This window comes from Pogona vitticeps, chromosome 3 (assembly GCF_051106095.1).
Source record: "Pogona vitticeps strain Pit_001003342236 chromosome 3, PviZW2.1, whole genome shotgun sequence".
Classification (NCBI taxonomy): domain Eukaryota; kingdom Metazoa; phylum Chordata; class Lepidosauria; order Squamata; family Agamidae; genus Pogona; species Pogona vitticeps.
The window spans coordinates 176,123,522-176,129,620 of record NC_135785.1 but is presented as its reverse complement, the minus strand read 5'-3'; the positions used below and the strand labels follow the sequence as shown (position 1 = coordinate 176,129,620).

Sequence of the window (6,099 nt, the reverse complement as noted above, 5' to 3'; positions counted from 1 at the left end):
TCTGTCAGCATGTTAACAATATTAAACGGAAAAGAGAAAAGCAGTGGATTTTGAGGGGGGGGGGGCGGAAATCTGATATATTTTCTGAAAGAAATCTGCTCCAATATGTTGCTCTTCCCTCCTCTTCCTTTCTTCTCCTGTAACCTCGCTGAACGGACGGGAAGTGGAACCCACACTTTGAGACATTCACTTCCCCCATTCCCATTCAACAAGTCTTGCAGGCGATGAAGCCTCCAAGGGAAAAAGTCCAATATACTGGTTTCCCCCAACTCCCAGTCAAGTTCAACATCGCAATTAGCGAGGCAGCCAATCAGCTTGCTCCACTACCGGCAACCCCACCCATAGCTATTTCAATTTCGGCGCCGCGACTGGGACAGCGCGCTCGATTACCGCCCGCGCGCAAAAGACACGCCCCTTCGACTTCCTGGTTCTTCCACCCCGGTAGTACGCATGCGTTCGCGCATGCGCAAACAATAAAATAAAAAAAATAGTAAAACTTAAAAAAAAAAGGGAAATCCACGCGGAACGGGAAAAGTGTTTTATTGTTCTTTTCCTCGTCTACGGACATGAGAGGAACCGGCAGCTTGCTGAGAACTGGCTCGCGCAGGTAGCTTTCCCACTCCGCTGGCAACTTGGGAGAGGTGAGTCCGGTGGAAACCACCGTTTTAGTCGCATCCACACACCCCCTTTGTGCACCTGGCTTCCAGCGTGGGGAGGTCGAATGCAAAGATGGCATCGGTTGTTATGGAGACCATACAGTACATACTTTTGGGGGACTACGAGGAAGGGTTGTGTGAGGCCTCTGGATCCTCGTTTTAAGTGTGGCCTCCAGGAAGGCATGTTGACCTTTAATAGCTAAGCAGCCCAAATGCTCCCCGTGTTTGATATGTCACGCACCCCCCACACCATTCCTGTAAAAATTTGTGTTTTGAGAGGCTACTGATGGCCTCTCGTGTTCCCACCTTTTTCATGATAGGGTTCGTTGGCCTTTAAGCATTTGTGGTGGTGGTGGGGGAAATACTTCAAAGCTCTTTCAAAGCTTCTAATTAAGCATTTAATTCCATTAGCTGCTAAAAGTAAGAGGATGCTCTCGACCCACAGCAGAGGAACCAAGGTGTAATTGGAGAGTTTGGGGTTGCTAACGTCACTTAGTAAGTTGTTTGTCTTCTTCCCTGGCACAGTGGAGTGTAACAGTTTCTTCATAAGCTTTGCAGTCAGTAAATTCCGAGTCTGGGGTGTTTCAACACATTAGCACAGCCAGCATTGTGAGGAAAGGAGTTATTTGGGATTTGTTTCTGTCAATTGTTTTTCCCCCAGTACGTCCTGAGGAAAGGTTCTGTGACAAACCCAGACCTACTGGGATATGTCACACAGTTACACTAAGCTGCCACCAACCATTCCCTTTAAGAAGTCACACAGACCAGGGATGGATTTTTAAACAATAAAAAGAATAAGGTTTATTTAAATACACACAGGGAAAAATAAACAATCAGGTGAATAAAATAAAGTAACGTGGCTTATTCTCACTCATACAAGCATACAGTTTGGTTCACCCAGAACCCTTAACTTGAAGCACAGACCCTGAACCTATCAGTTCTGGCTAACCAACAGACACCTGAACCTATCAGGTTGGTACTCTGACACACAGTAGTACCCTGTCTGACACACAGACTCCCACAACAGCTTCTTCTTCCCAGCTGCTGCTTCGTCACAACCCAGTGTCTCTCAGCATCTCCCAGTGTGTGTCCCTTCACCACACAGGCATCACATATTTATACAGTACAGCCCCTCCTCCTGATGTCCCGCCTTCCACTCCCCATAGGATGGAACTTTCCCTCCAAACCCATGACAGACAGGTAACATCAGTGCTGTATGTAACACCTCCCCTCTTTAAAAGTTGTTTTGTAGGGGGAAAGCTAACGTGCTTTTCACCAAAAAACAACCTGTATAAAATACACAACAACAGTTATACATACCATATTATACTTACTCATACTTACATTCTAAGTTAAACCATAGCAAATAGGCATTTAAACATTTACCATTAACATTACATCAATTTACCTTTATTCATACAAACCAATTCAAAAACAGGTACATTTTACTTTTTGTCAACATTATATACACATAGAGTCCATGTTTCTTTCGCCGTCTTCATTCTTCAGGTCTTCTTGATAAGGCGTCAGCAACACAGTTCACTGACCCTCTGACCACCTTCACTTCAAAGTCATAGTCCTGTAGGTTTAAAGCCCACCTCATAAGTTTGCTATTGTGGGTTTTCATTGTCTTTAACCATTGCAATGGTGAATGGTCAGTACACAGAATAAAATGTCTTCCCCAGATGTAAGGCTTGGCCTTCTGGATCGCGTAGACTATGGCCAAACACTCCTTCTCCACGGTTGCCAAATGTCTCTCACCTTTTTGAAGTTTCCTACTCAGGTAGGACACTGGATGCTGGTCACCATTCTCATCCTCCTGGCACAGAACTGCTCCTACCCCTCTGTTAGACGCATCGGTGTAGATGATGAACTCCCGGTCGAAGTCTGGAGCACGCAGGACAGGATAGTTGATTAACGCCTCCTTCAACCTCTGGAACGCCGCCTCACAGTCGCTGGTCCACGGGATGCGGTCATCAGCTTTCTTCCTCGTCAGATCGGTCAGCGGAGCCGCAATCTCGCTAAACCTCGGGATGAACTTTCTGTAGTAGCCCACCAACCCAAGAAATGATTTGACCTTTTTCTTGGTGTTGGGTCTAGGCCAATCACGAACTGCTTCTATTTTGGCCTCCAGGGGTTTTATCACTCCTCCCCCTACCATGTGACCCAAGTATTTTATTTCTGGGCTACCCAGCTGACACTTGCTGGCCTTTACTGTTAGCCCTGCTGCACTTAACCTCTGCAGCACTAACTCCAGGTGTATCAGGTGATCTTCCCAGGTATTACTGAAGATCCCTATGTCGTCAATGTAGGCCACTGTAAAGTCACTGAGCCCTGCCAAGGTCTGGTCCATCAGCCTTTGGAATGTGGCTGGTGCATTTCTGAGACCAAAGCTCAGGACTCGAAACTCATAGAGACCAAAAGGGCTGCAAAAGGCAGTCTTTTCTTGATCCCTGGGATCAATTCTTAATTGCCAATATCCCTTTACCAGGTCCAATGATGAGATGAACCGACAACCCCCTATGGTTTCAATCAGGTTGTCTAGCCTGGGCATTGGGTAGGCATCAGGAGTGGTTACACGGTTTAATTTCCTGTAATCGACACAAAACCTAATGCTCCCATCAGGCTTGTCCACAAGGACTATCGGAGAGGACCAAGGACTAGAAGAGGGGACGATTATGTTCTCCCTCAGCATCTCGTCCAGCTCCTTCCGCACCTTGTCCCTATAGGGTCCCGTTACTCGGTATGGGGATACTGCCTGCGGGGGTGCATCTCCTGTGTGGATCCGATGCATCACTCCCTTCACTATCCCCGGCTTGTTGGAAAACACCTGTTGATATTTACTAAGCAGCATTTTTAGTTCTTGCTGCTGGTCTTGGGTGAGTGCAGGACTGATCTTTACCTCCTCTGGGTTGTATTTTACTTCCCCTCTACCCTCCCAGAAGGGTAATTCAGCTTCCTCACTCTCAGCTGCTTTTATCGCGAATAGAACCCTCTGTTCCCCTCTGTAGTAGGGTTTTAGGGCATTCACATGAACCACCCTCCTTGCTTGGTTCTCCTCCTGCTCTATTAGGTAGTTCAGGTCTGACATCTTGGAAATGACCCTATATGGTCCTGCCCATTTGAGCTGCAGTTTATTCTCTCTGCAGGGCCTAAGCCAAAGCACTTCCTCCCCTGGGTCAAAGTGTCTCTCTCTAGCTTTGTGGTCATACCATGTTTTCTGTCTGACCTTCTGAGCTTGCAGGTTCTCTGCTGCCAGCTCTAGATTTCTCCTTAGGTCATTCATCAAGGTGTCTATGTATGTCACAACGTCTTGTGGGTCATCCTGGGTGATCTGCTCCCAATTTTGTTTGATCAAATCAAGGGGCCCTTTCACCCCTAAGTGTGCAGCAAACATGTCAGAGTGACCCCTTTGTAAGATCATGGGGCGATACTTTTCAGGTACCACCAGCTGACTTCTGATCCCATCTCCCCCTTTTGAGATATTCCTCAGGGTCTCTCTATATAAAATCCCCTTTTTCTCCAGAAATCTCACTGGGGTTTCAGGTGTTAGCTGGGCGTCAGTCACCTGTTCAAAACACTTTTGGAGAGTGGCGTCTGCCTTTTGCTCCTCTCCAAATCTGCTGTCTGTGGTTAAGGTTTCCACCACAGCTTCTGAACTCCCCTCTGCTTCCGTCTCTGGCTCATCATTACCCCCCTGAACTGTCCCTGTGGTGGCTTGTGAGCGTGTAATCACTAGCACCCGTTTCACATGTTCAGCCAGGTCATTTCCCACGAGCACGGCTGCTGGCAGAGTCGATGAAATCGCTAGCCTCCAAACTCCCCTCCAGCCTTGAAAGTTGACAGGTACCTCTGCTACTGGCAGAGAGATTACCTGCCCCTCAATCCCTGCCACCTTCATGCTCTCATTTGGGATTATAAACTCCCTAGGGATGATATCTGGATGGCACAGGGTTACCTGGGAACAAGTGTCCCGCAGCCCCCTATACTGACGGTCAAGTATTCCTACGTCCACCCCGGCTGTCTCAAACAACTGAGAATCTGTTTTCACCAGCAAGCAGCGCTTTACCTCTATAAGAGGACCATTTTCCTCAGCCTGATCAGCATAGGTAGCTGTTTCAGACTGAGTAGCCATGGCAACAGGCTCCCTCAGTGACACTGAGCCTTGCTCTTTCTGGACACAGAACACAGCTTTTGGCTTGGTCCCACTAGACTCCTGAGGCACCATTCCTTTTAGCTGCTTTAATTTCTCACACTCTGAGATTAGATGACCCTTTCCCTGACAGAAATAACATTTTCTGGCGTATTTTGATTCTCTCTCATCTTGTTTTGGTTTTCCCTCCAAAATCTGAGGTCTTAGTTTCATGTCTGAGGGCTTCCCTTCACCATGGGCCCCTCCCCCTTGCTGGCTTTTCCCTGGTCCCTGAGAGTACTTGCTGTAGGTTTCTTTGGGTTTACCTACAGATTTCCCCTCACCCAAGGGCTTTCTTATTTGGGAAATAAAATCTGCAATCTCTGCGGCTGCTGCCACAGATTTCGGTTTCCTTTCCCTCACCTGGAATCCCAATTCCCCATGCAGGACTGAATAGAACTGTTCCAGTGCTATCAAGTCTTTAAGCTGCTCATAGGTCTCTATCCCCTCCTGAGATAGCCATTTCCCAAGCAGCCTCACCAATTGGGCCCCCACTTGGGTAAAAGTCTGTTCTGGCTTTTTAGTGAGGGACCTGAATCTTTGTCTCAGCTGCTCTGCATTTAACCCATGTCTTGCAAACACCAGTTTTTTAAACTCTGCAAAATCTCTCATCAGTTCCTCAGGCATCTCGGCATAAACCTCAGCCAGGCTACCACTGATTAAAGATCGCATGATGGTCATCTTCTCAGTTTCCCTCACTGAGAAGTCCACAAACGCTCTTTCCACTAAGGAAAAGAACACCTCAGGACAATCTCCCTTGTGGTACACAGGGAATTTCTTCAGGTCAGCTTTAGACAGTTGGCCTCCCTCAGAATCCCTATTGTTATTATTGTTCTGGTTCATCAGTTCCAATTTTTTTAATTCAAACGCCATTTTCTCTCTCTGCAATTCCAATTCAATTCTCTGTCTCTCTAATCTTTCTTCCTTTTCCATTCTCTCTCTCTCTAATCTTTCCTCCATTTCCCTCACCCTCAGTTCATGCTGTTGGGCTATGAGCATTTTTCTGAGTTCTGGGTCCTGCTCTCCTGTGCTGTCACCTTGCACTGAGCCAAATTCATCCTCAGAACCTTGGTCAATCTGGGGGTCTTTCACTTCACTCATTTCTGCTACTTGGCTTCGAGTCAAGGGCATAACCCCCCCCTCAGAACAAGCTGCTTTAAAAAGTCAAGCCTCAGAATAAAACGACCACTTTTTTCCTTCTTGCCTCAGAACCAGCTCTCCCTAGAGATTGCTGCTGTTCTTCAGCACTAA

The 6,099-nt window shown here is 47.2% G+C and overlaps 1 protein-coding gene across 2 annotated transcripts in view; it reads left to right on the top strand.

Annotated features, from left to right (window-relative positions):
- The first annotated feature begins 410 nt into the window (after positions 1-410).
- Positions 411-6,099, top strand: part of PPP2R3B (protein phosphatase 2 regulatory subunit B''beta) — a 54,377-nt gene continuing 48,688 nt past the window's right edge. The window contains exon 1 of one of the 2 annotated variants that reach the window (XM_020796804.3): positions 411-607. The gene's annotated coding sequence lies outside the window, so the exon portion shown is untranslated. Of the gene's footprint in view, positions 642-6,099 lie in introns of both variants that reach the window. The other variant, XM_020796803.3, reaches the window with a different exon arrangement.